This window comes from Microtus oregoni, unplaced genomic scaffold (genome assembly GCF_018167655.1).
Source record: "Microtus oregoni isolate MIOR12 unplaced genomic scaffold, Mior012 000003F_ref0000135, whole genome shotgun sequence".
Taxonomy (NCBI): Eukaryota; Metazoa; Chordata; class Mammalia; order Rodentia; family Cricetidae; genus Microtus; species Microtus oregoni.
Window position 1 is genome coordinate 6,629,500 of NW_024543062.1, and position 10,504 is coordinate 6,640,003.

Sequence of the window (10,504 nt, forward strand, 5' to 3'; positions counted from 1 at the left end):
GTGCGTGTTGGGGGGCCGGAGCCTAGGAACCTTCCGGATAGGCTTGAACCCAGCAGGCCTCACAGATGTGTGTAAATGCTCACCCCCCCACACACAAAGCCTGCTTTGACCTTGCAGCGGGACCTGAGATTCCACATCTGGATGCGCGCCCTGCCATCTCGTTGGAGCAGGGGATTGCATTTGGGAGGACAGGGTTAAATCTATGCCTTTGGTGATGGAAGATTGCCTGTCGGACACCGCCGCACACACACACACCCGCCCCCAACAACAATCCCAGCTCGGAGGCCTCCAGAGTGAGCACTCACACAATCAGAGCGTGCAGGTTAAGTGCTGGAGACCCACTATGCGCGCAGCCTAGCGCTGAGAAAAGAGCAGAGAGGGTGGAGGTAGTGGTTTGAGGACCAAAGTATAGTAAAAGTAAATAAAAGGTAGGCGTGTCAGCAAGGGTGAAGCATCCCATGGGATCTCTATGCCTCTCTCTCTCTCTCTCTCTCTCTCTCTCTCTCTCTCTCTCTCTCTCTCTCTCTCTCTCTCTCTCTGGAGGGGGACACTCCCCCGCCGCCCGCAGCCTTGACCTCCAGGGCGGGGGTGGAGACCGCTGTGGCTCTTTCCTGAGGCTGTTTCCTGTCTGGCTTCTGGGGGCCCTCGGGATGACTGGGAGGGCCCTTCCTCTCATTTGCCAACACCCCCCAATCAGTTTGAGGGGAGGGTCCAGGAAAGATGTGCTCCCCATCAGTTTAAGGGCACCGGTAGTGGGGGGCGCACTATGGATGGGTGGGAGAGGTGCTACCGAAGTCGGTCCCTAGAGGGCTGTGAGAAGGAGACTTTGATTTAAGGTAATTAGTGCAGTCTGGAAACTCTGAGGTAGGAGTCTGGGGCACCTGAGGGCCTGCCAAATACCCTAACCACACCCCCCAAAGGACACAGGAGACCCGTGATGACCTCTCGTCCCAGTGCACTTATCTTCCTGCCGCAAGTAGTGCTCTCTCCCCACACTGCCTTTCCTCACTCCCCAGCCTGGGTCCTGCTCCGGGGTGGGGGGTCAGCCAGGGCAGGAAACAGCCGGTTTGGCTGGAGCCAGGCTGACCGGCTGGAGCTGGGAGTCCCCTCCTCCTTCCCCATGCAGTCTCAGGCTCCCCTTCTCTAATCCACAGACACCCCCTTTTTGCAGCTATCATTCTGCACCCGGGTCCCTGATCTTTCCGACACGCGGCTTCAGTCTCACCCTAGGCGCCACTATCATCAGCCCACGTCAAGCCTTCGACGGCTTCAGTTTTTCTCATTTAGTGGGAGAGGCAAAGCATTAGTATGCAGAGACGATTAACCCCGCAAGAGCGGAGAGGCGAGCAGAATGGAAGGGATGAGGCAGAGTGGAGGAAGGTGCTATTGATGAGACGGGCTGAAAAGATGAAACAGCCCACAGGACTGCAATGGTAGGAATCGGCAGAGAGCTTAGCAGACAGTTTCCTCAGTACCCAGAAAGCCCCGGGTTAGCTCCTCAGCCCTGCATAAGTCCAGTGTGGTGCTGCATACCTGTAACCCCCTCTACTTGAAAGGAAAGCAGGGGCAAGTTTCAGGCCGAATTACATTGCAAGTCTTAAAAAAAAAAAAAAACAAAACACAGACACACACACACTCGCTCACACACAGCTGGTGAAAATCCCGTGATTTCCCTTTTCCAGGCAAGTGACGCCTGAGATTTTGACTCCGCTGGTCAGGAAGCACCCTCCATTTATCCTGTGCAGATGAAGTCATTCCTTCCAACAATCCGACCCCCGGCCCTCAGAACCGCTTTGTGGCCAAACTACCTCAGTTGCCTGCTGCAGGTGTGAACTCGTCTTAGCCCAGAATCAGTGCTTGTCCCAAAGAGAACCAAAGAAATCCCCAAGCATTTTTTCCTCAGTATGAGGACACTTTGGAGGAACACAGAAGTGATGGCTCCGCGGTTAAAGTGACAGTCTGAGTCTGAATGACGGACTAAACATGGTGCAAGGAGAAAATGGGTTCCCAGAAGTCCTCTGTCCTCTGACCGCCACATGCACACTGTGGCATGCACTGGCTGCCACCTAACCCAATAAATAAATAGATAAAAATTTAATAAAAAAAAATTAAAGGCCTGGAGAGATGAGTTAGCAGTGCAGGGCACATGTGGCTTTACAGAAGGTGTGAGTTTGGTTCCCAGCACTTACACGGTGGCTCACAACCGTCTCTAACTCCAGTTCCTTTGGATCCCCATCCAATGCTCTCTTTGGACCTCTGTGGGCACCAGGCACGCATGTGGTGCACAGCCAAACATGTAGGCAAAACACCCATACACATAAAAAAAAACTTGGAAAATATAAAAAATAACAATAAACTAAAGCGTGGAGCCCTTCCCCATTCCCGCTTGGCAAGTGTTAGCAATCAACTGTGTCCAGGCAATAACAATGAGGAACTCACACACTGCCAGGCCAATAGTTACACACCACACGCCCCGGCCTTCTGAATAACCTTAACAGCAGGAGTCTCCCCCCCCCCTTTTTCTAGCCTAAGCAAACCTCAGATTTTATATATATTTGAATATGACCTTGAACTCTCGATCCTCCTGCTGAGACCTCAGTGCCAGGACTACAGACGTGCACCAGCTCACCAGATTTATGAAGTGTTCTGGACAGAACCCCCCACTGACCCACAACCCCAGACTAGGATTCCCCTTTCACATCCTGACGGTTTGTTTTGAGCCCTCACAGAGATAAAACTTTTCCGGATGTGTAAACGGGGCTTACTGCTGCAGGCCTATAATCCCAGCACTAAGGAAGCAGAAGCAAGACCGCCGGAATTTTGAGACCACTGTGCCCTGCCGTACTTAGTGGGTTCTAAGCCAGTCAGTAAAATCTTGTCTCAGAAAAATAGAAACCAAAGGATAGAGGCAGGGCAATGGGAGAGGGGAGAAGAACAAGAACAAAGTATAATGACAAAAATGTAGGTAGGGAATGTTGTAACAAAACACGCTACTTTGTAGGCTAACGTTCAAAACTTAGTAAGAGGTTGACAAGATGGCTGAGGGGGCAAAAGACCTTGTGAAACGCAATGACTAAGTTTGAGTAGTAAAGAAATGATTCCTACAAGTTTTTCTCTGACCCCCCCCCACTGACACACACACGCATGTGCACACACACCCCAAATGTTATAAAGACAAAACCAAAAATTGATAAGAATAAACCAGAAGAAAAGTTCCTGTATGTTGGAAATAACAGAGACCAGATTAGCTATCTACCCCTCTAAAGTATAAACTGTAGAAGTCGCCACATCTCTCACAGCCCAGCACTCCTCTCTTGGCACGCTTAACCCTGTCAAGTCCAAAGTTCAAGATTATTTCAAAGTTCCATGATGTTTAAACTCCAGCGCCCCTCACCTGTCTGGCTGCTTCCCTGGCCCTGGTTAATAAATACCACCACGTTAAACCGTTTTCTGGAGGTGATTTGGGTGTGTATGCCCGCTCTTTTTTGCATGCAGAGGCCAGAAGTTCACCACAGGTGTCTTCTGTTGCTGTTCACCTTGTTTTTTGGACACAGTTTCTCTCTGAACCTAGGGCTTTCTATTTTGGCTGGACTAGCTGGACAGAGAGCCCCTGGGTATTACCTGTCTGTGCCCCCCGCAACTGTGCTAGGGTCACAAGCTGGTGCCACCCTGACACTTATACCTACAAGGATCAGAACCCAAATCCTCATGGCCTCATGCTTGTGTGGCAAGTGTTTAACCCACTGAGCCATCTCCCCAGCAATCCTCATCCCCTTTTCTCCTTTTGAGACATCCCAGGGTAGCCTAGAAATCAATGTGTAACCGAAGGTGGCATTTGACTCCTGTTCCGCTCGGTGCTGCTATTGCAGCAGGCATGCACCGCAGCAGGCATGCACTACTTCACTGCATTTATGCGGGTTCTGGGGATTGAACCAGGGCTTTGAGCACACTAGGCAAACACTCCACCTGCAGGTACATCCTCAGCCCTGAGCAGCTCTTCAGTGAGTCCCAGGCATAACGACACTTGAAATAACCTAAAATTGGACATGGCCCTTTATTAGCCCCGTTTTCACTGTTGTTAATTACTGGGATGGGGGTCTCACGTGTCCTGGGCTGGACGCAAACTTTCCATGTAGGTGAGGCTCACTCTGAACGCTCGATCCTCCTGTCTCTACCTCCCCACAGCTCTTATACAAAAAGAATTGGTAGGGCTAGGTGTGGTAGTGCATGCCTTTGATACCAGCACTTGGGAGGCAGAGGCAGGCAGATCTCTGTGAGTTCGAGGCCAGCCTGCTCTACAGACTGAGTTCCAGGACAGCCAGAGCTGCACAGAGAAACCCTGTCTCAAAAACAAACAACAACCAAAGAAAGAAAAAAAAAAAACAACAAAAGAATCTGGTAGAGGTATTGTACATTGTTGAGAGAGGTGTACTGCTCAAAGCCTTTTTCAGTTTTTGAGAGTCTTGACATGTAGCGCGGGCTGATCTTGAACTCATGATTCTCTAGTCTCTACATCCAACAAGCAGCACCATACCCATCCAAATATTTTTTTTAAAACATTATCTGCTTGTTTAGTGTATGCATGTGTTTATATACACATACACAGGTAACATTGAAAATGTGGAACTCAGAAGTGACTTGCAAGAGTTGATTCTTAGGGCTACAAAGACGATTCCAGGGTTAAGAGCAATTGTTGCTCTTACAGAGGACATGGGTTCAGTCCCCAGCACAAACACAGTAGCTCAAAACCATCTTTAACTACAATTTCAGGGATCTTACTTCCTTTTCTGTATGTGCCTGTGGCACACACACGTACATGCAGACAAAGCACTCCCACACATAAAAATAAAAAATAAAATACCAAGGACTTGGTTCCCTCCTTCTACCCTGTGGGTCCCAAGGATTAAACTCAAGCCGTCAGCTTGCTGGCAAGTACCTTTCCTGGCTAAGTCATTTCAGTGGCTCCTTCTATTTGCTTGGGACAAGGTCTCATGTAGCCCTGCTCGGCTGCCCTCAAACACCCAATTCTCCTTCTTCAGCCTCCCAGGTGCTAGATTATAGACTATGAGCTACCACACCCAGCAAAAAGTACACATCTCACAGGAAACAAGCCGAGAGGAGGAAATGGAAGTATCAGCATCACCTAGACAGCTGGCGATGTGGCTCAGTAACAGGGCAAATGCTTATCAGACACAGGACTGAGTCCTATTGCCAGCACAACCAACAGGAGAACAAACAAAACAAAACAATCATGAAAGCATCTCAGAGAGATCAATGAGGAGCGTTTATAATAAATGCCGCTTTTCTAGACATCATGATATATGGGCTGGAGAGATGGCATGGTTATTACAAGCGCTTGCTGCTCTTGGCCAGGACCAGAAGTTGGGTCCCTGCACCCCCACCTGGCACAGTTCACAACTGCCTAGAACTCTAGCTCCAGGGGATCCCAAGGTCTCTTCTGACCTCTTAGGCACCTGCACACACATGGGAACATATACACACATATAACACAAAAGTAAAATCATAATTAAAAATCATTTGTGGGACTAGAGAAATGGCAGAGTGGTTAAGAGCAGTGTCTTCCAGAGGACCCAGGTTCAATTTCCAGCACCCATATGGCAGCTCACAACTGTCTGTAACTCCAGTTCCCGGGGAACTGATGCCCTCTTCTGGCTTCCTTGGGCACTGCATGCACACGGTACACAGATACTTATGTAGTCAAAACACCCATACACACAAAATAAAAATAAATGCATCTTTTACTAGTTCCAGGACAGGCTCCAAAACTACAGAGAAACCCTTTCTCAAAAAACCAAATAAGCAGGCAGTGGTGGCGCATGCCTTTAATCCCAGCACTTGGGAGGCAGAGACAGGCGAATCTCTGTGAGTTCGAGGCCAGCCTGGTCTACAAGAGCTAGTTCCAGGGGCTGGAGAGATGGCTCAGTGGTTAAGAGCATTGCCTGCTCTTCCAAAGGTTCAATTCCCAGCAACCACATGGTGGCTCACAACCATCTGGAATGAGGTCTGGTGCCCTCTTCCGGCCTGCAGACATACACACAGACAGAACATTGTGTACATAATAAATAAATAAATATTTAAAAAAAAAAAGAGCTAGTTCCAGGACAGGCTCCAAAGCCACAGAGAAACCCTGTCTCAAAAAACCAAAAAACAGAACAAAACAAAACAAACAAAACAAAACCAAAAAAAAAAACCAAATAAATAGATACATCTTTTAAAAATTGCAGTTGGTGGTTCTTTTCCAACTTATTGAAACTTCAAGAAGCACGTGACAATCGCCACACTGCTGTTCTGCTCACAGCAAACCTTCTGGAACACAACACATCGAAAGTAGTCACAGAAACGCCTAGAATTGGAGAAGATTTTTAAACCAGCAATGAAAGAGCCTCAAAGGGAAGCAGGAGCAGAGAAGGGGATGAGACAACCACATATGCCCTTCTGAGACAGAGATCTCTGAGTTTAAGGCCAGCCTGGTCTACAGAGCAAGTTCCAGGACAGCCAGGACTACACAGAGAAACCCTGTCCAAAAAAAAAAAAAAAAAAAAAATGGGTGGAAGGTAGCAAGGGGAAAGAGAGAAAGAGAGAGAGAGAGAGAGAGAGAGAGAGAGAGAGAGAGAGAAGGAAGGAAAGCGAGCTGAGCAACTGAATGGCTGGCAGGGGGCTTTATTGGTCCTCCTGAACACCACAGGGACACAATCCCTAAGAGGTGGAAAAGGTCAACAAACATAAATGGCTTAGTCTGTTGTGTGACCCAGGTCCACAAGGTGCTAAAACAAGTAAAAACAGATGAAAAGAAAACAAGCCAAACAGGGAACCTCTCTCTGTCACTAGGAGGAAAATGTGGGTAGATTTGCATTGAACTGGAGTCTGTGGGGGGCCAATTGGCGGAGAACCAAATGTGCGCTGGTAGATCTTGCGACAGCCTTGGGACCTAACTGGCAGTTTACCATAGGTGTGAAAAAAAAATACAAAACACAGGTCCAGTTGATTTCTACTGTATGGTGGGGGAAGGAGGTTCCCCACCACTTCCCTAAGGGAGGATGCCCTCGCCTGCCGTAACTGAAGATCGTGTGAAATTGTGGATTTATTGGTCTTCTAATGCTATCGGGCTTGGGCGGATGCTGGAAGCAGGTGTGCCCGGTTCCTGGCGGCCTCCGGAGTGTAAGAGGCAATTAAACATCAGTTGGCAGATAGAGACCGAAAACAATGCAGGTTAAAGGGATTAAACTTAAGCTAGGAATGGGCAGTTCTCCTGCGGGCACTAAGTACATTTCTTCTGGTGGGGGTCATGTTGAGATTGTTTGTCCAGACAGGAGCCCCCTCAGCAGCCAGATGTGGCCTACGGGGGGAGACTCTGACTGCAATACCACGTGTAGCCCTAAGGAATACAGGGTTAGCTGAAAGGGAACAAATGCTGGCCAACCTTTGGTCCTAGGCCAAACTAAACATCTCCAGTTGGCCCCTCCAAGCTTATCAGAGGCCCAGGTAACAAAAACGTTGTAGAACTCAAAGATAAATAACACCACAAAGAACTAAATAAGTTAGTATCTCCACCTATGCTGTGTAAAATCTTATCAAGCTGTATTAGCCCTCGCCAACCATTCCTTTTTAAAAACAGTTTTTGAGACAGGGTCTCACTATGCAGCCCTGACTGGCCTGGAGCTCACAATGATGTAGACAGATCTGCTTCCCTCTGCCTCCTGAGTGCGAGACATGGGCCACCATGCTTTGGTTTATCAAGACGGGTTTTCTGAGTAGCCCCGGCTGTCCTGGAATTTGCTCTGTAGACCAGGCTGACCTCTAACTTGGGGATCCACCTGCCTCTGCATCTCCGAGTGCTGGGCTTAAAGGTGTGCACCACCACAGCCCAGCTCAGTATATTTTTTTCAGAGAAAGGTTATGAGGCTGGAGAGACCTCATATCTCAGTCCAGTTCCAGGGGATCTAACACTTCTAATCACCATGAGCATGTTTATCTGTGTGCCACACGCATGCCCATTTCCTGTAGCAGCCAGGAAAGGTCACTGAATCTCCTGTTACTGGAGTTACAGATGGCTGTGAGCTATCATGTGGGTGCTGGAAACCAAACCCAGGTTCCCTGCAAGGGAAGGAGGCTCTCTTCACCACTGAGCCATCTCTTCAGTTCATAGTATCTTCTTAGTGTCTGAGTTCTATGATCACTTGCTCAGATCAGACACTAAAGGTTTTCGGGCTTCACCGAGGTTATCTCCATAGTTGTACTTTTCACTGGGGGTGGCAGTTCAGGACTTCACAGTGTCGTTGCTAAAGGGCCCATTATATATGGATAACATAATACTAACCCTTACGTGTTCTACAGGCTGAGAGACCCATTTGAGAGACATGTGAACACACTTAAAGGAATACAGATTGGGACTGGAGAGGGGCGTAGTGGTTGAGAGCACTGGCTGCTCTTCCAGAGGATCCCAGCGCCCATTTGCCAGCTCAGAACTTTCTTCTTCTCTTTCTTTTTTCCTCCAAGACAGGGTTTTTCTGTGAAGCAGCACTGGCTGGCCTGGAACTCACTCTGCAGACCAGGCTGGCCTCGAAATCACAGAGATCCTCCTGCTTCTACCTCCTGAGCGCTGGGATTAAAGGGTGCGCCACCACCGCCCCCGGCTGCTCACCACCCATCTTGAAGACTTGAGCTTGATTCCCCAGACCCCACATGGTGGAAGGAGAGAACCGGTTCCCACAAATTTTCCTATGATCTTTAATTCATAAGCCATGGCACAGGTTCAAGATTGCATGTGCATGTGCTCATGAGTGTGTGCGTGCACACACACACCAAAGTTTAAAAAGAAGGTTCGGTGACCTGTCAAAGGCCCCCAGATCTGCTGACCCACTGTTTCTTCCTTGCACTGGGGTCAGCATTGAGATGGGCACCCTGTGCCACCTCAAGTACCAGATTGCTCCCTCAGCCTTCCCTCTTTGGCCAAGAAGTCACTGGCTGACAGGAGCCTGCCCAGGTTGAGGGTGTCATTCTTCTACAGAGGCAGCAGCATCTTTTCTTGTCCATTTCTCTTTTTGAAACCAGCATTATGTAGCCCAGGCTGGCCTCCAACTCCTTTATGTTTGAGGATGACCTTGAACTCTGGATCCTCTTCCTTCCTTCTCAGGACTGGGATTATAGGCAAGTACCACCGTGCTGGTTTATGCAGTCGTAGGGACCAAGCCCGGGTTTTTCGGGTGCCTGGGTAAGCAGTCAACAAACCGAGCCACATTTTCAGCCCCAAGCTCATCCTTTATATTCACTATTAATAGGGGCTGGTTAAGCTGGGCATTGGTGGTGCACACCTTTAATCCCAGCTTTCGGAAGGCAGAGGCAGGCGAATCTCTGTGAGTTTGAAGCCAGCCTGGTCTACAGAGTGAGATCCAGGACAGCCAGGGCTACACAGAGAAACCCTGTCTCGGAAAACAAAAAGTAAAAACATAAATAAAATAAAAAAGAGAGGCAAGGTGGGGCAGTTCACCCCTTACTACTGCAGGGGTGCCTCTCCACCTTGCCTTCAACCTTGTCAAGAAAAGGGGCCCCGGAATGCTGTTGATATGTCAGCAAGTAGAGAACCCAACCAGTTGGGACCTAGTGGAGGAGGAGAAAGGGGTAGGGTAGAGCTTGCTGGGGTGGGGAGGGGGCATGGAGAAGAAGAGGAGGGAAGCTGAAGGACTGGGGGGGGGGGGGGAGTTTAAAGTCGGTGCGCTGGGGGAGGGGGGGTGGAAAGGTGGAGCAACGGGAGGGTGGAGGAGAGTTAGTGGGAGGCTCATTGTCCCGGTAGGGGGAAGTCTTTTGTTTCCTCTCTTCCCTTGGCAGCCTGACAGGATATGAGGCCAAGCCCCCCAACCTTCCATGCCAGTATCTCCGGCCCCAACTATTAGACTGCTCTTTCCCTTGTCATTGTGTTACCGCTGGGAAAGGGGGCGAGGGCAGGGGCTGGCAGGAGACTAGCTCTAGTTGAGACTAAGAAAACTACCAGTGGTTAGGGCCCAGGTTACCAGAGTTCTAGACAGACCCAAAGACCCAGAGCAGGCTAGGTCACTTGGCAGGGTAAGATCTGTGTTGGGGAGGAGCAGGAAGCCAGGATCCGGGTGGGGCCACCACAGAGGGTAGCAGGTCGGGCCAGGGGGAGGTAGCCTGGGTCCCAGAGGAGATGACGCAGGGCTTCAGGCGTCTCCCAGCCTCCACTATTCACGCCTGGGGGCCAAACAGCACACCTGAACCCCAAGATTGCCCCCACCCCCTCCATTCCCTAAGGTTGACATCACCCCACCAAGGCAGCTTGCAAGTTCAGGTGTCCCCAGTCCCTTTTAGTCCAGTTCCCTTGATGCGCTCTCTCCTCCCCAGGACCTGGAAGGATCCCTGGAGGAAACCTGGAATGTCATCTCTCCTGGACTTTTTTTTTTTTTTTTTTTTTTTTTTTTTTTTTGCTCCATCAGCTGTCCTGCAGGAAGGGCGCCCTGCTCAGCTTCGC